We start from the raw sequence: 25,161 nt of genomic DNA on the forward strand, positions 1-25,161 counted from the left end.
TCAATGAAGTTTATGCACCATTTGATTTGCCCTCAGACACAAGAGCACATTCAGGTTGACTCAGTTTGCATAAAGACCAGCGGCACCTGTGCTCATGACAGCAACATCTGGCCAAACACATGAGTGTGAGCAAGAACATCTGCTCGAGGCAGTGCAGAAAATCAGGAGAGACCTGAACACTGCAGCATTAACCGCACGCAGGCCAGATTCAGTGCAGGTGAGAAGAAGACTGATGCTGATGCTGAGAACTAATGCTGATCTACTGCAGGATCATGACGCCCTCTAGCAGTCACAGGCCTTCACATTGACATACTGTATGACGCCTTCACATTTTCTGCTTGCAATCATTTCTGAAGCTTTTATCATATTATATGGTATTATTATTATAATGATACTGACAACCTGTGAGCTACAAAAATTGTTTCAGAGTACAATGTTTTAAAAAATTAATTGGAAAAAGATTCATTTATTCATTTTTGCACAGCAGAATGAACCACCAACTATTCCAGCATATGTTTTATGCAGCGGATGCCATTCCAGTCATAACCCAGCACTGGGAAACACCCATACACTCTCCCATTCACACATAATGGCCGTTTTTTTTTTACCCAATTCACCTATAGTGCATGATTTTGGACTGTGGGGAAAACCAGAGCACCCAGACGAAACCCATGCAAACATGGTGAGAACATGCAAACTCCACATAGAAACGCCAACTGGCCCAGTCGGGACTCAAACCAGCGACTTTCTTACTGTGAGGTGACAGTGCTAACCACTGAGCCACTGTGCTTCCCTGGAAAAAGATTATTAGAGAATAATATTTAAATTTACAGCCTATCATTAGTAGCTGGTAGTTAAGGCATTAAATAAAATAAGTAAAAAATATCTGAATGTTATTAGCTCCATTAAAAAAAAAAAAACGTAAGGATAATTCAGCCAAAAATTGCAATTCGGTCATCCTTTGCGTGCCCATCACTTGGTTCAAATCTATTTGAGTTTTTATCCTTTGCTGAACACTAAATAGCATGCTTTGAAGTATGTTGCCATTTGTTCTTACTATGAATGTACAGTAAATAAAGATTTTTGGTTGAACTATCCTTTTAATGAATCACTAACTGAATATTGCCAAAGATTCATATGTTTTTAGGCATCTTTTTAAAACTACATTGTAATTGTCACTCTCAGTTCAGATCAGAGATGCCCAAACTAGGGCTTGCGGGCCAAAGTTGGCCTGTGGTAACCTTTGATTTGGCCCACCATGCCATCTGAGAAGACAGGGAGAATAAAGAAAGGGAGAATGTTTTAGAGACTGTAATTTCTAATTTAATGTAACCTTTGTTTGTTTGTTTGTTTGCTAAAAAAAAAATAACTGAAATATGATGTGTTTCAATGAAATCTTGTAAATAACCCCGATCACCCGATGTATAGAGAACAATGCAGAGACATAGCAAATTAAGGTAAAGGCAGATTCTGCTTGAGTATAGTGTATTCAGCATTGAACTCCACTCTTGTTCTTTTTTTATATTTTAATAAGACATTATTAAAAATTATACTGCATTAGTTAATGTGATTTAAAGTAATGCTTTTGATTTATTTATAAACTTTCAGCCTACGGTTCTCAATGATGCTTGGTTTTTGGTCCCTCATACAAAAAGGTCTGGGCACCCCTAGTTTAGACTACTTAATCAATGAAAACAAACAGAGACTTCTTAATAGGGATGTCCAGATCCATTCCTAATCGGATGTTACCTCCTGATCAGGATGCGGAAGCAGTTTGAAGAGAAAAACATGAGTATGTCTGCAGTCTGGGGGTATTATAAAGTTGATGACGACAACATTGCCCTAGCAAATTGTGAGATATGTAAACTTGGCGGGTGTTTTAAGTTAAGGAGCTATTTGTTTTTATATTAGATTTTTTTAAATATTTACTGTTGCACTAAAGTCAAAAAGTGAAGAATATACGTTTATTACTTGCTTATTATTATATGCTTATTACTTGATTGTTCAAACTACCTCACAGAAGAGCTCTGTTTGTAAACAGTTGTTGAATGTTAAAATAAGGTGAATTAAATGAAAAATAAGGATGCTGGATATGTTTCTTCGCACTTTTTTATTCTTTTTTTATGTATTATAGAAGTATCGGATCAGGTTTCGGTATCGGTAGATACTCAAAATCAATGATTCGGACTTGAAGGCAAAACAACCTGATCGGGACATCCCTACTTCTAAAGTCTTAACAAATACTATTCCAATGAAGACTAATAAACAACACAATCAAACAGACATGCTAAAGGTCAGAATAGCATTAAAAAATGTTCATAACGGTAAATAATAAAAAAAAAAAATTTAAACAACCATCTGAATATTCTGAAAAGGCACTCATAAAGTTTAAATAATTATGAATTATTCACTTTATCTTGCCTATGAAAATAATAACACACTTTCGTTAATGCAATATATTGTACTTCTGATTATTGTCTACAATCCAAATCTGTCAGGAAAGTTCCCCTCCGTACAAGCTGAGGGCTAAACACTGGTAAGAGGAATCATATGTTCCCTGAAAAGAGCACACTCTCATTCTTATTCATCACTCTGAGCTCAGTGCTCCTGCAGTGAGTCACAGATAAAATAACATCATCAAAAAAACACACACAACAAGAAGAACATCAATATTATTAAAGACCAAGGCCTGAAGAGAAAGTTTGTTTATATCTTTGAAGGACTTTGCGTCTCCTCTGAAAGTAGGTAAATGGGTTGCTCCGCTTGGCGTCTCACTGACCTACAGTACAGCGAGCGGGGGTGTCTTTATATCTTGGCATTCAGGATTTAAGCAACCGAAGGGACTAAATAAGCAGTGCTGTCTTGATCTGTCTTGAACCGCTAAGCCTCCTGTCAGCTTTACACCCCTCAGTTTTTTTGGGGGGGATGGGACCATCTGAACTGAGGTGGCTCATTTGACTATAACACACACACCCTGCAATTCTATTGGCTGAGGAGGGAGACAGAACATTCTGCTGTTTCCATGGAGCCCAAAAATATTTTCCAAGCCAAAATGTGCCGTCAGCCAATAGCGGCAGAGTAAAGGAGCACTCAACGGGACTTCAAAAGTGCTTGAATAAATTAATCATGAGTTCAGCAATACGAAGAAAAAGAGACGTGGCTAAATTAGGGAGAAAAGTGGAACAGTTTGACTGAGTAAACCTTTAAAGATGTTCCTAAACATTTCTAAATGTCATTTCATCTAGCACTATTTAAAATACATTTAAATTATAAATAGACAAACTTATCAAAAGCAAAGCAAGCTGAGCAAGGATTTTACTACAAGATGAGTTTAAAAGTTGAGCTTAAAAACTACAAATCAATCTAATTTTAATAACACATTAAAAATTTATATATTAATTGGGTAATACATTTTATGGTAAATAATTAACAGAATTGGGTAATTATTTATATACAGAATTAAATTTAAACATACACAAAAACACACATAAATACAACTACAATATTCATAAACATATATATATATTCATATTTTATCTTTGTATTATTTCAGACACTAATTAGCAGTAATTAATTGTACATATTAAATAATTTGCAATACTATTAATTATTGTAATTTAATTCAGAAAAATATTATATTTAATAATATAATATAAAAACCATTTCTTTTAGATTGTTTAAAAGTTGAGCAATCTAATTTATAAAAAATATATTTTTTTAATTGATATATAAATTGTGTTAATTTTATGGTAATTAAATAATTAACAGAACTGGGTCATTATACAGAAATAAATTTAAACATAATTACACAAAACCCAAATACATCAATAACTACAATATTTATAAACTTGAATATTTTATCTTTGTATTATTCAAAGATTAATTAGCAGTAATTAATTGTCCATATTAAATAATTATAATAATTATACAAATTATTTGCAATACTTTCAATTATTGCAATTTAATTAAAATATAATACATTTAATTAAAATATAATACATTTAATAATATAATAAATAAAAATAATAACAGAATAAAATTTCATTTCTTTTAGGTTGTTTGAAAATATGATTTTATTTTTCTGCCCTTAATCTTAATAAGGAATATGATAATCTAACATCTTAACATGAAGAAAAAAAAATTAAACAAAAGAAAAAAAACTCTAGCTTTAAATTAGGCTATGATATTAAGGTATGAGCTTAATATCCCAAATCCTGTTATCAGCATCATGTGTGTGGGTTTACAGCAGTGGAGGTGATCGGAGAGAGAGATGGGGTGTTTTAGATGATGGGTGTGTGTGAATGCAGCTCCTCACTGCAGCACTCATTCAGCCACATGTTCCACCACGTGTTTTCAGCTCTACTACTACACTACAACCAGCCAATCAGAGTCCAGCAGAGCAGCCGAGAGGAGGGGCAGCAGCTCTGCGGCAGTGCAGACGGCACTCGCTCCTCCTGACCCAGATTCCTGCACCGCCACGTCACTCTGGGTTAACATTAACCCCAGCATGGAGGAGACACACGGGCGGATTCACTGCAGAGTCCCCACGGCAGACACACACACACACACAGACAGACACTGAATCAGCCTTACCTTAGAAATGAAATTAATTCAGCTAACAACCTCTAGTGATGAATGAGGAAATTTAACAGAGATATTTAGTATACTGTGTATAAATATATAATGGACTGTACAATATAACCATTTATAATTCATTTATGATTCATTGTTCAAGTAGGGTATATTAAATAATAATAAATAAATGCTAATAAAAAACTAGAATATATACAGTTGAAGTCAGAATTATTAGCTCCGCTGAATTATTAGCCCCCCTGTTTATTTTTTTCCCCAATTCCCCAAAACATAATAGTTTTAATAACTCATCTCTAATAACTGATTTATTTTATCTTTGCCATGATGACAGTAAATAATATTTGACTAGATATTTTTCAAGACACTTCTATATAGCTTAAAGTGACAATTAAGGGCTTAACTAGGTTAATTAGGTTAACTAGGCAGGTTAGGGTAATTAGGCAAGTTATTGTGTAATAATGGTTTGTTCTGTAAACTATTAAAAATAAATATAGCTTAAAGGGGGTAATAAACTAATTTAATTGTAAAAAATTAAAAACTGCTTTTATTCTAGCCGAAATAAAACAAATAAGACTTTCTCCAGAAGAAATAATATTATTAGACATACTGTGAAAATTTCCTTGCTCTGTTAAACATCATTTGGGAATTTTTTTTTTTTTTTTAAAGAAACAAAAATTCAAAGGGAGGCTAATAATTCTGACTTCAGCTGTACATGAGACTCATTAGTTTCAAATCATTAAAAAGTTTTACTACAGTTACCACACCTAAAGTTTGGATGCTGAATTTGATGCGTCAGGTTTTTCTCAACGATGAAACAGTAAAACTGTCAAGACACAAAAACGCTTTATAGTCCGTTTATCTGAATATAGTTTCTCACTTTAGAATGCTCATCGACCAATCAGAATCAAGCATTAAACAGGCTCGTACTATAAATATATTTATATTTAAGATGGATATATATAGTAAGGTAGAGCGACATGGGGGCTCAGCGGTTAGCACTTTCGCCTCACAGCAAGAAGGTTGCTGGGTTGAGTCCCGGCTGGGTCAGTTGGCATTTCTGGGTGGAGTTTGCATGTTCTCCCCGTGTTCATGTGGGTTTCCTCTGGGTGCTCCAGTTTCCCCCACAGTCCAAAGACATGCGCTATAGGTGTACTGAATAAACTAAATTGTCCTTAGTATATGTTTGTGAATGAGTGTATATGGGCATTTTCCAGTACTGGGTTGCAGCTGGAAAGGCATTCGCTGTGTAAAACATATGCTGTATAAGTTGGCGGTTCATTTTGCTGTGGCGACCCCTGATGAATAAAGGGACTAAGCCGAAGGAAAATGAATGAATGAATGAATATAATAACAATCACACATATATACATGTTTATAGGGCTGGGCAATATGGCAAAATAGCAATCTCGATAATTGTTTTTCATATTGAACTATAATGATATATATTTTGATATAAGTTAATGCATCCAGATATAAAAGAGTACCCCAACAATGACTGAAGCAACAAAAACTAGAGGGTCCATTAAATGGCACAACATTTTCGGCCGTAAAATTTTAAGTGCTCGAAAATTTGGTGCATCTCTAATGTCATCACACTTTGATTCCCATTGTTGCACATTTCCGCTGTGTGTTTGGCTTTTAGATAAATATAGAGTGAAAAAGTCTAAAGCTTATCATTGTTTTTGACATGAATTTAATCAATTTAATATAATTTATCGCCCAAGGCCTACATATTTATTGTATTTTTGTCTTTCTTGTATTATTATTAGCCCTCCAGTGAAATGTTGATTATTTTCAAAGATTTCATAAGTGATGTTTAGTAATTACCTATAATATTTATTTTTCCAAAGAAAGTCTCATTTCTTTTAGCTTTTGACTGAAATAAATTAATTTTTTAAAATAAATTTAAAGGTCAATATTATAAAACTCTAAAGAAATTATGTGTTTTTTTCAAATAGCTACAGAAAAAACCCTCACTCACCATCCTTTGACTTAGTCCACGGGTGCCCAAACTTTTTAGTATGAAGGGCCGAAAACCAAATCTCATTGAGAGCCGTGGGCCGAAAGTTTATAAAGAAATTGAAAACACTACTCTATATCATATTAACTAATGCAGTATAATTTTAAATGATAGTTTATTACAATAAAAAAAACATTTATAACACAGTGGAGTTCAATGCTGAATACACTAAGCAGAATCTACCGTTGCCTTCATTTGCTCATTGATGTCTCGGCATTGTTGTCTGTCCATCGGGTGACAGTACGTACATTTAAAAAAATCTGATTCATTTACGTTACATATTTCATTTAGTTTTTTGTAGCTCAGCAATAAAACAAACAAACAAAAAAAGGTTACATTAAATTACAGTCTCTAAACCATCCTCCCTCTCTTAATTCTCTCCCTCTCTTGTCAAATGGAATGGTGGGTAAAATCAAAGGCTATCATGGGCCAGCTTTGGCCCGCGGGCCCTAGTTTTGGCTTAGTCCCCGATTTATCAGGTGTCGCCACTAGCCATGATGGGACATTCACCGGTTTTAAGGTTTACCTGGGTGTAGAATTGTCACGGTTTTAAAATCACAAAAGTTTTTCTGTTATACACTGTAAAACCCAAGAAGTTAAGGTAACATAAACCGTTTGAGGACACATTGCAACAAACCATTTAAGTTCAAAAATTAATCGTAATGAGTACTGTGAACTTAATCTATTTGAGTAAACAAAGCAATTTGAGCACTGTAAAAGCTGATAAATGAAGAGAACTCAAATCAACTAAGTACAGTAAAACCCAATAAATTAAGGCAACTCAAACTGTTTGAGGAAACCGATTGCTACAAACCATTTGAGTTAAAAACTAATCTATATGAGTATTGTGAACTTACCCCATTAAAGTTGAAGTAATGAGATATTTAATGAACTCATTACCTTCAACACCAAGTTCAAAACTCTTTTCAAATGAGTAGAATTAACTTTCAGTCAATTTTGAGTTAACTACACTCATTTCATTTGATAAAGTTGACTGTTGGGTTTTACAGTGTACTGTTCGTATACGCATGTACGCTTTTTTACGTGTTGTCAAAGACAATATTTTATTTCTTTTATTTAGATCAACAGAATCTCCAGCGGCAAATGACCCTCCTCATCAATAGTTAGTATTATACACCAACATCCAAGCATGCTATGAGCCTGAACAGTGCAGTGGCTTGCTATTTATTTCAAAAAAGATATTCAAAGACCCCTTTTCAGGTTCTGTGTTTTGAAACTAATGAAGACAGCAGAAATTAAACCACTGTTGTCCAAGAATTGCCCAATTAACCTAGTTAAGCCTTTACATCACACTTAAAGCTGAGAATACTAATATAGTAAAACATCATCATGTCTTCATATTAGTCATCATGGCAAATAAAAACTAAACAAATTAGTTGTATTTCTATATTTGTACACATACCACATATAACAATATTCAAGGTTATATTTAACTTTTACTAAATTCAGGCAGCCCCAGAAACCCAGAGTTTGATGTCATAAGATGGGAATGAGAGACACGCGTGTGTCCTGGACATACACTCTGTCTACTCTATACACAAGCATGCAGGACTGACCAGCTGTGACAGAACACACTCACTCACTCCTCCAGTGCATGACATTTGCACCTTCATAAGCCACAGTACAGCACACAGAGACTTAATCAAGTAACGTCAAACGGCTGCTGCATCATGACATTAAACTATATCCACACTAGATTCACTGTTTCTGTGATATGGCTTAGTCTGCTGTAGATCTGCATCTCTCAGACCTGCATCTGAAGCTTAACTGAACTTTACATGAACCTGTGAACAAACGCACATATCTGATCCCTTGTGTGAGCACGAGCCCGAAGAGACAGAAGAGATGCAGACACAACACCCTGAAGCACGCAGAGCTGTCAATGAACATTCACACCTCCAAGCAGACGTTTCCATCCGAAGCTTCACATGACCTCGCATGTGAAACTGTGTCTGTCTTCATTTTAAATATTAAGAGCAGGGTATGAGGCGTCAAGTTGGAGTGACCTTGACAAAGCTACAGAAATACTGTTTCATTTCTGCTTCGTAGCAGGAGGGTTACAGACAGTATACAGTATGTGCGCAGACAGTGGAAATGAAAGGGTTTTACTGCCTCCTGGTGGACATGAGGTGCAGTGTCAGGGCAGATGCAATGCAGCACCTCGCCCTTCTCACCTCACATCACCGTCTGCTCCACTCACAGACCCACTCGTTAATATATTCTTATATTAGCATTGCGGCAACAAACAGGGTGCTGAGGTCTACTTTCAATGCAAGCAATTCACTCACTGTCATTTTTATTTACAAAAGCAAATGAAAAAAAGCTTTTGTTGTAAAGGAAAATGCTGGCTTAAAAAAACACGTCAAAATGTGTTGAGGAAAAATGTAAAACACTTTGCAATGTTTTTAAAATTATGACTAATTGTTAAGCCCCTATCAGAAATAATGCTATTTTCCTTGCAATAAAAATGTTAAAATAATATAAAAAAAATATTAATAAAATGTTTTTTTTTACTACTATATGAACTAAATCATTGTTCATCAAATACATTTCATATATTAAAATAAATAAATAAATAAATATGGCCAAAAATATGATAAACAACATAGTAAATATATGAATGTTAATATAATAAAGATGTATTAAGCACTATTCAGATCACACACATTTGTCACGTTTTCGGCATGATTTCCTTGACGTAGGGTGTTGTGGGGATTTTTAAATAACAAATGGGCATTGTGACACAAAATTCAATCGTTTTCTTCTTGTGTAATGTGACATAGTTCACGACAACCGATACACCATGTCTGTGACGCCTCACTACATCATTGCCGACATCAACAAGCCCAGCATGTTTAATTTTTGCCCTATTCTACAAGACGAGTTCCGTCACGTGGGTGAAACTGGACACATAGGAGCACATCATCTCAGCGGGTGCTGCCGTTAATCCGCTGGTCATTAATCAAAAAAATAGGCTGCATATTTACTCATGGGTGGGTCTTGGGTGAATGAGATCAATCATTGGTTGTGCAAATTTTAACTACCTTTTCTAAAATAGTAAGGTGTTTTAAGCAATTTTATCTGACAGACTGGCACAAATGTGCAGACATCTCCATTATCACAACGAGTTTCAGAGTTCTCTCATCCTTCCAACAGAGTTTTTTCTTCAGAGGTAATCTGGGAACATTTTCAGTGCTGTGAATACATTGTTAAAGTATGTCCTGCTTATTCAAATTTGTCATTAATAGTGAGAACAGTTTAATATAGGCTTCTCTGAAACTGTAAATATTTCACTTTAATTTTATTTAGACTAGATTTTATATAACAAACCAGCTTGTTCTTTTGCCGCTGAAGCATGGCTGTTTTTGAAGCACGTCACCTCAAATGTTATTCGTTATTCTTGTTTATCTAGTAGATAACTGATGAAAAAAATATATTCAAATTAGGAAACAATTCATACCAAACGAAATTAAATTTCAAAAATACATTTTTTACAAGAAAAAATATACAAAAATTTTTTTTTTGTTTGTGCCCATCCACTACTCAGCTGTGCTGATTTGTGTCGCTCCGTGGAAAATAGGGATTTTTTAAGGCTTCACTGTAATTGTTGTATCACAAACCTCTGTCATATGTTTGCTATTTATTCTATGTCATTATTTGAAAGATTTTGTCTTGAGCATCTGATTTTTCCTTGCTGCTGCTGGTGTGCTTTCATTTTTCCTCCATCTCACTTGCGGCAAGTTCAGGTGAGGGAGTGTTTAATAAGAAAATTTACATTTAGATTTCAAAGAGATTATCTTAATATTAAAAAAAGAAACATAAGTTTCATCCTATCCATGTCATAATGAATGCCCTTAAATAATGTAGTTATTATATGTCTGCAAGCATCAGTGTTTATTGAGATTGAAATAAGATAAATAAAAAAATCTGAATGAGAGCTTTGAGAAAACACAACAGTTATGTTAATGCTATTGTTATGATTACCAATGATCTAGCAGTTGTGGATCACTGGAAAAATACAATTCTGCAACTGAACCAAACTACAAATCACAGAAATCATTGCTCCAATCACTCCTGCCGTATCTGACAGACATCTGGACACTGACACACACACAACTGAAACTCATCTTCATTGATTACCTGGACTATATATACACACCACACTTTCACACAAACTTTGCTGAGTTTTGTTCACTGTTAGCATTACAAAGTGTTTTCCCTTTCTTCCCGTGTTTTTGGACCCTTGTTTGTTTTATTGTTTATGCTGTTTTAAAGCCTGTTCTGACCATTTGCCTGTTATTGTGATCACATTCTCTGGATTTCCCTCATGCTCCAGTTTGTACCTGTTTACCCGTTGCCTGCCTGACTACTCTTGTTTATTAAACTACACATTGATCAGCATCTCCGTTGTCCCGACCCGTATGTAACAGTTGTTTTAAGTCCTGTTAGATGTTAACCACAACAATGCAATTTTTTTTAAACCTAACATAGAAGCTGATAACTTTGTCAATATGACAGTGCTCTAAATATATAAATGTTGCTATAATAAACAGGCCCATAGCCAGGGGGGTTCAGGTGGGAGCTCATTTATCCTATTTTGACTGCTATGCCATCATAAATAGTGAAATAGTGGAATCCTCTGTTGGCTGTGGTGAGTTGAGTTAATCAGTTTTGGCCAATGCACACCTTCTCCTTCGCTCAGGTCAGCCAACCAGATCCCTCTGGGTGTGCCCTGGACCAGTCGAAAGCTCAGAGGGGATGGGGATTTGCTGTGGCCACACCTAAATTGTGGAATGGGTTGCCGTTGTATATTAGACAAGCCTCTTCCATTACTACTTTTAAATCTCTTCTTAAAACTCGCTTGCTCAATTTGGCTTTTTGAGCACGGCGCGAGATGTTGGCATTGAATGTTTATTTGTATTTTAAAGTATGTGCTACGCTTTGTTTTACTCTCTGTTGTCAGCACTTTGGTCTACTATGTTGTTTTAAAGTGCATTATAAATAAAATTGAATTGAAAAATGTAATTCAGCTGTGCAAGAAAACATAATCTGATGTAAGTGAAGTCATCTTTCGCAGCTATTTTTTAATAGAGAAAATATTTTACAAGTAACTTTTATTCTAGATCTTGGATCTTATTCTTAAAAAAAAAAAGACCCATGAGTAGGTTTGAAGCACCAAAAGCAACCCATATTAAAATTTATTTGAATACTATTTTGGCTATTGTTGTCATCCATGAATTTTCAAATGTACTTTTTTTGGTTATGATGACCATCCGATAATCTATTTCAGTTATAATAGTGCTTAAAATGTTGGTTATTAATGCTACGGGCCTGATAAATACACATTACTTATGTACAATTTAAACAATTATAATTTATGAACAATTTATAGTATACAACACTATTATGTACACTGAAAAAAGTGTTGCATGCAAAACTGTTGCAAACTTAATTTGTTTGTTTAAATTCAGCCCAAATAAATTGTTTACAAACACTTAACGTAAAAAAATTGAGTAAATCCAAGGAATCATCTTTGAATCATTTTTTTCAGTGTACTTGACCATGTAATGGTTATATTTTTCACAGATTTAATACAAGAGAAATAAATAAAAAGCTAAACAGCAAGAAATAACGGTAGTAACAGTAAATAAAATTAATATGTATATGTATTTCTTCTGGAGAAAGTCTTATTTGTTTTATTTCGGCTAGAATAAAAGCAGTTTTTAATTTTTTAAACACCATTTTAAGGACAAAATTATTAGACACTTTAAGCTGTAATTTTTTTCGGTAGTCTACAGAACAAACCATCGTTATACAATAACTTGCCTAATTGCCCTAACCTGCCTAGTTAACCTAATTAATCTAATTAAGCCTTTAAATATCACTTTAAGCTGTATAGAAGTGTCTTAAAAATATCTAGTCAAATATTATTTACTGTCATCCAGGCAAAGATAAAAGAAATCAGTTATTAGAAATGAGTTATTAAAACGATTATGTTTAGAAAGGTGCTAAAAAAAAATCTCCATTAAACAGAAATTGGGTAAAAAAAATAATAAACAGGGGGGCTAATAAATCTTCTGACTTCAACTGTATATGTATGCATGTATATATGTATGTATATAATATTTTTTTTTTCATTTATTTTTGAACAATCTTAAATAGTTATTATAAACCAATTAAATAAATAGTTATTTTAAAACAATTAATGGTCATATATAATGGTAATATATTGAGTCATAATAATGTTTTTATTTAAATTACACTTATAAAATAAAAACAATTAAAGACATTAAATAAATTTGTGGTCTATGGAAAATTACAATTTGATAAATAGAAAACTTACTTTGTAACACATTTATTAAAAATGTAAAATAAATAAATAAAAAACATGATGAGGCCTTAATCTTGGTCATTTTCATGTGCTTCACTTTAAAAAGCATTGTATATTTATAAGAGACATCTATGAGTGTCTTCTCCTTTTAGGGTGTTATTTAGAAGCAGAAATGATGGTTTGACACGTCTGCTGCGAGACAACACAAGAATTATTTACGCACTTCTTTCTTCTCTTAGCTTAAGATAATTTTCCATTTAGATAATATTTATTGCGCAGATTGCGTTTCAATAAATCTCACTGTGACAGGCAGCTACAATCTGCTGTCAACACCAGGAAGAGCCAGAAGATTTATGTCTCATCCGCAATAATGTTTGATATATTCAGACCAGACACATGTAATTTTGTTAGATCTTCTCGATAGACAGTAATCTCGATCTGTTTCTTGTTATTATTCAGTGATGTTGTTTACAGTCTCACAGGCAGTAGTATTTTCGCCATGAACTTAGATGAGAGACAGTTTGACGTTTGCTTTTCACACAAGACTCACTGCTAGCATGTTTTATAGTGTGCAAGACTGTCTGTCTAGGTCTGAAAATGGCAAAGCTCAGGGCCCTTCAAGAGATAATATTCTGTCATAATTTACTCATCTTCCACTTGTTCCAAACCGGTTTAAATTTCTTTCATCTGTTAAACTCAAAGGATGATATACTGAAGAAAACAGCCATTAACATCTATAGTATTATCTTTAGCTCGACTATTGATGTCATTTGCTTCTTTTTTACAACATTTTTCAGAATATATTGGTTCGTGTTTAACAGATGAATAAAAAATCTAAGTTTAGAACCACTTGAGGATGAGTTAATGGTGAAAAATTGTTAATTTTGGGTGAACTTTCCATTTAACAAACATCCACACGCTTTTACGGTATCCGATCATTCAGCATATTCAGGAACACACAAAACCCAAAATTGTAAGAATGAGAAAACGTTTGTTTAGTTATATAGCACAACTTCATTTACCTTTAATTTTTTTTTATTGGTGCAGAGATGAGTATTTGTTTTGTGGAAAATATCTAAAATTTATTTTGATCAATTAGAACCACAACAAAATTCCGTCCTACTTTAAATTAAGTGGTCCTAAATAATATGTACTTTCACTGAAATTAATCATTCGTTACAATGTACTTATTGTTTAAATACATGATGTTACATTGTACTTATACTGGATTAAATACCTGCACGTAATTACATCTGTTATTAATATTTGTAATTACACTATAATTACGCTGTTGACCCTCCCTTACACCTTAACCAACCAACCAACAGGTCGACATTGGTCCTTTAAAGATACAAATTAGCAGACAAAAATTACAAATGTATACCTTCATGGTATCTATGTGGATCTGTTAGGTACAAAGGTGTGCCCTTTGAAAAGGTAAACGGCTCCAGTGACTGCTCTTTATATGAAACATACCACAGTGACCTGTAATTAAGCCGCAAAGCCCAAATCTGAGACAAATTTCATCACCAAAAATAAAAATCTTAATACAAAAACCAAAACTTTTGTAAAGATAAATAAGACAAAGTGCCAAATACTATAACCTAATACAAACTTAATAACCAAATTAATACAAAATCCATCAACTTGAAATGTATACATTTATACACATGATAGGCATTGGCTGGTGTAAGTTTCGAACGGTATGATAACCTTGATAAAAATATCACAATTCACGGTATTGTGATTACTGCTCTAAAATATATATTTTTTAAATGTCTGGGTAAAAACAAGATTTTTTTCTGCTTTAAACACGATGGCTGCATTCGAAGTTCCAAACTCGCATATTTCCATACGATACAGTATGCTAAAAACAGTATGTGAGCAGAGTAGTATGTCCGAAGTCATAGAATTCAAAAAACAGTATGCGAGAAGTACGTGGATGACCTACTACTTACATCGAGATTCTCAAGTGCGCATCTGATGGATGCTTCGCTATCCCATGATGCATCATGAGAGAATTCATGAATGGGAGTGAAGCGGGTGTGTCACGTGATGATGACAAAACGGCATCCATAGTACGTCCAAGCTCTATTCATACTACTCACATTAATACTATATAGAACGTACATTTTTTTAATCGGTCGAGTAGTAAATCTAAATTGAAATGCAGTACCTACTGAGTAGATTTTGGACGCAGCCAATATATTTTACTTTGAGAAACATTTAAAGTATTTTGGAACAATAAACATGTCAGGCTAAATAATTCTAATGAATCATTGACTTTTGCTGTCTTTATTAGTGTCAAAAATACAGATAATGTTGTCCTAAAAAACTAAAAAAAAAAAAAAAATAAATAAAATTTTTTGTTTTTAACATATACCGTAGGAACGGTATAACAGAAAATGTTACCGGTTTTAAAACCTTGACCGCAGTATACCTTGAAAACGGTTATCGTTCCAAGCCCATACACACCACACACAATCATGGTTAAAATTATTGGCACCCTTTGTAAGGATAAGCAAAGAGGGTTCTGAAAATAAATCTGTATCATTTATCCTTTAGCTTTTAATGTTTTAAAGTTTATTTACAGATTTTGATGTTGTTTTAAATTTAACCACAGCATGGGCCATTATAAGATTTCCAGCAAATACATTTTTAACTGAATCTGTGGTGCTTCGTGATTTGTATAATGCAAGTCAATGGTCACTCGTTAAAAATAGTCCAAATCAATCCCTGATGATACCCTGAAGTCTTTATGAAGCAAAAATAATTGGTCTATACAAAAATTAACTGAAACTTATTTACAAAATTATTAGCTTTATTAAACAGCCTGGGTAAATAGTTCTTGGAGTGTTAAAACATGAGCTTCCGGTCACTAGATGATGCATGTTTGAGTGCACACTCAGGCGTGAAGTGACGAGCATGAGAATGCTAAAACGGTTCTTACCTGTGATTGACAACAGAAGCACCAACTACTATAAATTCCACTCATAGACATAACCTGTGTGTGCTGTGACACTGACAGGACTTCATTCTAAGAAATGAAATCACGCCTGATTGTGCGCTTGCACATATGTAATCTAGCGACAAGAAGCTTGTGCTCACTACACTTGTGCACAAGAACTGTTTGTCTATACTGTGTATTAAAGCTAATAATGTGAATAAAGTGAACTATTCCTTTAATGTAATATGAGAAAATGACATGGATGATTTCAGATGTTGTAATTTAGCCACATTGGAGAGTTTGAGCATAAATCTCCTTTTTATGATTTCTCAATTGGATTCAGGTCAATAAATGCTCACGTTTGGGTGAACTATCCCTTTAATGTGAAATGAGAAATTGACCTGGATGATTTCAGTTGTTGTAATTTAGCCACATTGGAGAATTTGAGCATAAATCTTCATTTTAAGGCATCTCAATTGGATTCAGGTCAGCAAATGTTCATTTTTAGGTAAACTATCCCTTTAACATAAAATGAAAAAAAAAATACCTGGATCATTTTACTTGAACATTATGAAAACAACTAACAAACCAAATAAATAAATAATAAATAAATTAAATCTGTAGTTAATCTAAACGAGACAAAACATGCACTCGTGAATTTTATTTTGTCAAGTGTAACGTATATAATAAATGAAACCACCTGACAAACTGTGCATTTGCAAATATCATGTGTCTGATTTACAGACATTAGCGGCATACTGCAACACAATGCATAAAAAACAAAAGTAGGATTTGGCTTTAGACTACTTTTAAAGCTTTAAATGAAAAGACAAGCAGAAATATATCCATTTAGTTTAACAAGATGAAATATTTCAACTTAAATCCACTTTTTAAAGGAACACTGTGGATTTTAAATAAATAAATCTCAAAGTTAACTTGAGCTTGCAGCCATGAGCTTGCTTTATCTCTCTCAAATGCTTTCCTGCACTCACTAACACAACTTCTGCATGCTACTGAAATGCTGGATTCACTTCTCTATAGCTCTTCCACAGAAAAAACCAAGCAGCATGGAAAAATGCCACAGGCAGGAACATGAGAAACCTTAACGTGAGCCACAGCTATCGGGCCTGTAAGGACATGCTGCCCGTGGCATGACAGCACAGGTGTTTCTGTTCCCTCCTGAGCTGATTTTCTACATGTACTGCTGAAAAACACACAAGCTCTGTGTTCTTAGACAGTGCCTAAATGTCTTCTTTTTTTGCCACAACATTGCCTCAGGAAATAGATCAATACGATAATCTATGTGTGATACACAAATGCCCATTTACTTATTAATAATGAAAAGAAATGCAATGCAAGTAAGCTGCCCATTTGAATGTAACTCTGGCAGCTCTTGAGCTAGAAGAACAGAAAGACTTTCAGCCACAAATAGGTGTCAAGTTTCTGTTGATTCGTTTGTCTGAAGACCAATAAATTGTGTCTGTACAACCACAAAGCATAACCAGGAAGTTCAAAAAGCACAAAAAAGGGTTCCCTCCTTCACAACACTTCTACATGCAAGATAGAATAAACTCACCATTAACCACAATTTTTAAGCCTACACTAAACATATACATGCAGTGGTGTGAAAAAGTCTTTTCCTCTTACTAGTTTCTTATTTTTTAGTATGTTTGTCACACTTTAATGCTTCAGATCATCAAACAAATTTAAATATTAGTCAATGATAACACAAGTAAACACATCATGCAAGTTTGAAAGGTTTCTATTATTAAGGGAAAACAAAATGCAAAACTTCAAAGCCCTGTGTGAAATATTGTTTCCTCTAAAACTAATAACTGGTTTGGCCACCCTTTGCAGCAACAACCACAATCAAGCATTTTCAATAACTTGTAAAAAGTGTGTTACAGTGCTGTGGAGGAATTTTGGCCCACTCATTTTTGCTAAATTGTTGTAATTCAGCCACATTGGAGGGTTTAAGCATGAATAGCCTTTTTAAAGTCATGCCACAGCATCTCAATTGGATTCATGTCAGGACTTAGGCCACTCCAAAGTCTTCATTTTGTTTTTCTTCAGCCATTCAGAAGTTGCTGATGTGCTTTGGATTATTTTCCTGCTGCAAATCCCAAGTTCACTTCAGCTTGAGGTCACTGACACATGGCCGGAAATTCTCTTTCGTGATATTTTGGTGGACAGCTGTATTCATGGTTCCATTTATTACAAAAAGTCTTCCAGGTCCTGAAGCAACAAAACAGCCCCAGACCGTATCACTACAACAGCAACATTTTACTGTTGCACTGTAAAACCCAAAAAGTTAAGGTAACTCAAACCATTTGAGGAAACTGATTGCAACAAACCATTTAAGTTCAAAAACTAAACCTAATGAGTACTGTGAACTTAATTCATTAACTGAAGCAATCTGATCACAGTAAAACCCGATAAATAAAGAGAACTCAAACCAACTGAGTACTGTAAAACCCAATAAGGCAGGCAACTCAAACTGTTTAAGGAAACCGATTGCTACAAACAATTTGAGTTAAAAAGACGAATCTATTTGAGTACTGTGAACTTACTCCATTTAAATTAAAGTAATTAAGTATTTAATTAACTCATTACCTTCAACACGGAGTTCAACTCTTTTCAAATGAATAGAATTAACTTTCAGTCAATTTTGAGTTAACTACACTACAATAAAATTGACTGTTGGGTTTTACAGTGTGGTATGATGTTCTTTTTCTGAAATGCTGTGTTACTTTTACATAACCCACATCTTCCAAAAGGTTCACTTTTATCTCATTAATCCATGGAATTTTTTCCAAAAGTCTTGGGGAACATCAAGGTATTTTCTGGCAAAATTTAAACAAGTCCTTTATGTACTTTTTGCTCAGCAAAAAGGATTGTGGAACTCTGCCATACAAACCATTTTGCCAAGTCTTTTTCTTATGGTGGAGTCATGAACACTGTCCTTAACTCAGGAAAGTGAAGCCTGCAGTTATTTAGACGTTGTTATAGAGTCTTTTGTGACCTCTTGTAAGAGTTGTCGCTGCACTCGTGGGATAATTTTAGTCGACCAGCCTTTTCCATGTTTTTGCCATTTGTAGATAATGGCTCTTGTAGTGGATTGCTGCGGTCCCAAAGCTTTAGAAATGGTTTAATAACCTTTTTCAGAATGGTAGATTTCAATTATTTTCTTTCTCATTTGTTTTTGAGTTTCTTTGGATCTTGGCATAATGTCTGGGGTTTGAAGATCTTTTGATCTACTTCAATTTGTCATGAACGTCCTATTTAAGTGATTTCTAGACTGAAAATATATGTAGCAGTAATCAGGCTTGGGCATGACTAGATAAAGTTAACTTACGTGGGATAAGTTAAGCTATGTTTTAAGAAGAAGGGTGGACACTTTTTACACACAGGCCTACGTAGTTTTGTATTTTGTTTTTCCTTAATAACTGATTCTGGAACATTAAAGTGTGACAAAAATGCAAAAAATAAGATTCTGTAAGGGGGCAGATACATTTTACACCACTGTAAGTGTATATAACCTGATATAATATCTGTGTGTGTGTGTGTGTGTGTGTGTGTGTGTGTGTGTGTGTGTGTGTGTGTGTGTGTGTGTGTGTGTGTGTGTGTGTGTGTGTGTGTGTGTGTGTGTGTGTGTGTGTGTGTGTGTTATTTTATGTACTGTATAGTTAATCATGCATAGCTTGTGATTTTTCCCCAATTTATTTATATTTTCAAGTTGCATTATAGCCCTTGAACTAAATTTGGTAAAGTTTTGATTTACATTATTTACATTTATGCATTTAACTAATACATTTTTCTAATTGTTTTCATGTGTCAATGGCATACATATTAATCTGTGTGTGCTATTTTTGCAGAAAGTCAAACAAATGTAAATTAAACCTATTCTAAAATACCTGTAAATTAATTTGACCAAGTTGTCCAAGCCTCATAACTTGTGGGTTTTAACTTTTTTGCTATTCATTTACAGTATATTTTTAAATTGCATTATTGGACCTTGACCACATAGCAAAATTTCTCTAGCCCAGCTCTAGCCCACACAATCAGGTTTTGCTTGGCCCACATTCCACGGTGAATTACGGTACATGACTGGACCAAGTCTGGCTTCCAGACAAGGGCCAAATATATACTATATCTGGGTCAAGTCTCAGCCAAGTTAATAACTCATAACTGGGTCTGAACTGGGCCAGATAGGTTGGTGCGTCAAAACTGCAATGAAATTAATAAACCCATGAAGCACTGCACATTACGCACACTATAGGCATGCTTTTTCTCAAAGCGACCTGATTAGTAGATTTTTTTTTTCTTTACTCAAAAATTATTTTAATGTATTTTAAATGTGGGTCAAAACAGGCCAAACTTACGTGGCCCACATATCAATTTTTAACATCTGGGCCAAATACAACATTTTAAATCTGGCCCAAGTCTTGTGTGCAGCCTTAAAGATGGTGCCACCTCTGACAAACCCGGGCCATATTTTGCCCACTTTATGTATGTCAATGCCAGATGAATGCTTGCTGTGCCAGCTTAATGCCAAATCTGGGCCAGAATTCTTTGCTAATGGGGTAATCTCTGCTCTGAATTGAAAATGTGTTTTTTTTATTACTTTAACTGCATTTTAGTTATTAGAAAACAATACATTTTATGAGTTGGTCATGTAAATTAGGGTACAATAAAATGTAATGAGCTTTCACTACTTTTTCTATTAATTTACAAAATCATTTCTTACTTTGTTGTAATTTTATTTAAAATCTTGTGTTTACAGATTCTACATGTCCTCAAAAACCAAAATAAAACATTAAATAGAAACAACAGACCTCTTTTCAATTTTAAATGCTGAATGAAATTCTAGTCAAAAGCCTTGATAGGAGCTACTTAGCAAAGGGTGTACTGCTTAAGTTAGTCACACATGCCTTAAGGGCATGTAAAGTTGCACTAGATAAACCCTGCAATACAGGAATGCTCCAATAGTTCCACAACTGCAGACGTCACAAGTAGCTTTTTGCTGTTTGAGTTGTGCTATTGATCAGCATCTCGCAGTGATTAGATCTTTGCAGGTGGCATTGCTGCAAAACGGCTCCATATAAACAACCATATGAGAAAAAACAATGTCAACCTACCAAAGCTGACATGAATATGTCTTTGTCCATCAAAACTGCAAATCAGTTTTTATAATACATTTTTATGAAATATGCTAATTAGTAATCTCTGCATTTGCCTTGTCTGTTTATTGCGTAAGTGTTATAATGTGTGTAGCTGTATATTGCTGTATACAGCAGTTTAATGCTGACCACTGGTCTTTAGGTCCTAATGAAAGCTGCTGGGTCAATATTTATAGTTCACGCAGCTAATTAAAACCTGTGGCCTTTCACTTCACAAACAGTTGAGCGGCCGTATGGAGGAGGACAACCACATGATACAGATGAGCTAATGAACACATGCATGAACAACAAACAAACAAGGTATTTTGATGTAGGCTGTGAATTTATTTTGTAAGATTTGAAAGTTAACTATTATTGAATCATCAAAGTTATGAAAATGCAAGAAAATGAAAGTAAAGCAAACAGATAATTTCAACAACTAAAAGTCAAACAACTAAAACTTAAAGACATTTTAATTCTTTTTATTTTATTTTTTTGCTTGTGACGCAACAATAATAATAATTCATTTATTCATTCATTTTCTTGTTGGCTTAGTCCCTTTATTAATCTGGGGTCGCCACAGCGGAATGAACCGCCAACTTATCCAGCATTTGTTTTACGCAGCGGATGCCCTTCCAGCCACAATAATAATAATAATATTAATCATAATACAAGTTATATTTCTGCAAAGTGACCAATTTTATTTGTTGTTAAACTTTTGGTTGAGCTTAAAACCGTTATGCGTTCCTCGCATGACAATGAAAACATTAGCAAACAATACATTATGTAAGCTACTGTATTTGCGTGAAAAAGTAAAAATGTAAAAAAGGGGTTAAAATGATTAATAACTACCTGAAATAGTTGTTAAATATGGTTTTAAAAACCACATACTGACATTTATTATTACTTTAAATACTTGTAAAAGAACTGCTAAAGAACAACTAATATTAAAGGCTTAATCTTCTAATCTAGTAGTTCGATAGTTTACATTTTATCCAAATTTAGTTAATTTTGCAAATCAAAAAATCACATATAAATGTTGAAATTAATACAAGGGTTAAACTAGTAAGCTATATCATTATTTAGAAATAATACCTGAATCTAATTGATCTTTAACAGTCATATATAATCATCACAAATATATCGAAAGGTCATGAGAAGGTATGGAAGTTCATTGGCCTAAAAGTGTGGGAAACCTGTTTACTGTTTTTTTTCTCCTAATATATACCGCACAATTGGTCATTTTGGCAATTTGCATATCAAAACATGTTAAAAAGTCTAACATCATCTAAATGAACAGCCACAAATCGTGTCAGAAACAAATGTTCGGCTTCAGACATCGAATAATCTAGACGTGAACATGGCTGAATGACAAATGTAGGAACTTGCTGTGAAATGAAATGGTGTTTTGAATAAACAAAATCAGGAAGTGGCATGATCTATTTGAACACAGAGGAAGTCTGGAAACTCGCACCATTGCTTCTCTTCTTATAAGCACTGTCGGTTTTATCACCAAAAAAATCACTCAGTTTTTGCTAAGCAGCAAGTAAATGCGCATAAAACAAGTGTAAGTTACACAAAACGGAAATATGCTACATATAACGCCAAAAAACGTGCATCTGTGACCTCTGTCTAATACAAAGAGAACGCACCTGAAGTGAAAACTGAGCGAAAGCCGTTTCCTCACACGCACTTTCTGAAGTAATTCAAATACTGAACTAACATTGCACATCTCTAATATTTAAAGTATGAGTGAGCATGACTTTCATTTAATGTGGCTAAAGTTTAGGAGACTCTCGTGAGCTGAAAGAAACAAGCGTTACCTCGCGCCAGGTGTCAGACTCATAATGGAAAGCAAAATGCACGTTAATCCACGACTCTTACCTTAATTTTCAGTGAACGGAGAGAAAAGTAAATATGGGGAACCGCTGAAGAACACCCTGCTCAGCGGATCATTGTGAAGATGTGGCGTGTGTGTGTGTCTACATTTTCCGGATTGGCCCATCAAAAGCGTTGCGTTTGACGCGCAGGTTGAGCGCTAAAGAGGCTCTGCCTACATCTATAAAAGGAATTGATTTCGAGAGAGGAAGCAGACTAGTTTTACTATGCGTATAGTAGCGGTCTTTGTATCTGTTTTTGATCATTTTGCTTTCAGTTATGTTGTTTTGAGCTCAGATAAGCTGCTGGTCACAGACTGAGCGCGAGGAAAGCGACAAAACGCGCCCGTTGTCGACAAAGCAGCGATGATGATGATGATGATGATGATGATGAATTATTTGGGGTTTATTTTTTTGTATAGCTTACTCATTACAACAGGTGAAGTTGTGGGTTTGTTGTAGTTCTCAAAGCATAGGTATTTCATTAGAAAGTGTTAAAATAATCAAGAAACCTAATATTAAACTTCATAATATCAATAGCTTATTAAATAATGCTTACATTTGTACTGTAAATAATATACATGTTCATTTAGAAATACAGTAGTCTTGTTTGTCGGATTCCCCCATACATTGTTAATTATTGATAATAATATAAATTAATTAAATGATCTAGAAATATTGTTTTTAACTTTTTGAGGAAATAATTGTCAATGTCACTTTTATAAAAGGCAAATAGGTTGTCAGATCCAAGTAAAGCTCTACATCTATAACATGATAAGAAGTTATTAATAATAGAAAAAAACAATATTTTAATAAGTATACATTATTTAAAATATAGTTGTATTATCAATGTTTGATGTTTTCCATGTTAAATTTTTTGTTGTAATTCCCAAAGCATAGTGTGATTTCTGTCATTTGAAAGATTTTAAATATTCGAGAAACCTAATATTAAACTTCAATATTAATAGCATATTAAATAATTATTATATTTATAAGTAATATTTTGCATGTTCATTTAGTAATACAGTAGTTGTATTGTTTGTCAGATTGTCAATGTCACTTTTTTGAAAGGCAAACAGTTTGTCAGATCCAAGTTAAGCTTTATATCTTCAGCATGAGAAGTTATTAATAGCACAAAATATAATAAAGTAATAATTTTAAATTATTGAAAATATTATCAACTGGCTCTGGTTCGAAAGACGCACTCCCCACTGATAAAAGGTCCAGTATTGTCCCGTACATGAGCTCATTTGTCTTATTTTGACCGCTTTGAAGGCTTCCAATGAATGAGTCTAACATCCAGCTGTGCAAGAAAACATACAATATGATGAAAGTTAAGTAGTCTTTCACTACAACTAACTCAACTTTTATTCTGATTCTTGGACCTTATTCTTGAAAGAGAAAACAAAAAGGGTTCAAAGCACCAAAATCAGCCCATAAAGTTAATTTTAATACTAATTAGGCTATTTTTGTTTTCCATGAACTTTCAAAATATACCCTTTTTCCATTTAAAACTTTAACTCCTTTTTTTTCTAATGATATATGATGTCCCAAATTTGTATTTGAAAAATAAGTACTTAATTCATGTTTCTTTATTCTATATATTTAGCTATTTTTTTGGCACCTCAAAAAATCTGATTATATAGACCATCTGAAAAGCTAATTCAGGTAAAAATATAGTATTTGAACCTCATAACTAAATAGAACATAAGGCGAATAACTGCAAAACATTTAGAGAAAAAAGAACCACCATTTTCCCCAGGCTGGCTACAGGCCTGATCCATGTTCAACTGTTTATAGGGCTAATCTAGTATCACAGTTACAATCAGTTTATATCAGCTTGAATTTTTCATGTTTGCATTTTTTTAAATATATGAATATTTGTATTTATTTATTCATTGTAGTTTAGTTATTAAAATTTTTAATAAATGAAATTGAAAAATGCTTCTTCTGAAACTAGCTAAAGTTAATTACTTTCATAAATATTCATTCATTCATTCATTTTCTTTTCAGCTTAGTCCCTTTATTAATCAGGGGTCGCCACAGCAGAATGAACCGCCAACCTATCCAGCACATGTTTTCACGCAGTGGATGCTCTTCCAGCTGCAACCCATCACTGGGAAACATCCATACACTCTCATTCACACACACACAATACGGACAATTTTAGCTTACCCAATTTACCTGAACCGCATGTCTTTGGACTTGTGGGG

At 33.9% G+C, this 25,161-nt stretch overlaps 1 protein-coding gene across 1 annotated transcript in view; it reads right to left on the bottom strand.

The window, feature by feature from the left end:
• fam49ba (family with sequence similarity 49 member Ba) overlaps positions 1-23,064 on the bottom strand; it is a 43,324-nt gene extending 20,260 nt beyond the window's left edge. The window contains exon 1 of the mRNA XM_056477372.1: positions 22,956-23,064. The gene's annotated coding sequence lies outside the window, so the exon portion shown is untranslated. The remainder of the gene's footprint in view (positions 1-22,955) is intronic.
• Between the last annotated feature and the right edge of the window lie 2,097 nt (positions 23,065-25,161).

Source organism: Danio aesculapii, chromosome 2 (genome assembly GCF_903798145.1).
Source record: "Danio aesculapii chromosome 2, fDanAes4.1, whole genome shotgun sequence".
Lineage (NCBI taxonomy): Eukaryota > Metazoa > Chordata > Actinopteri > Cypriniformes > Danionidae > Danio > Danio aesculapii.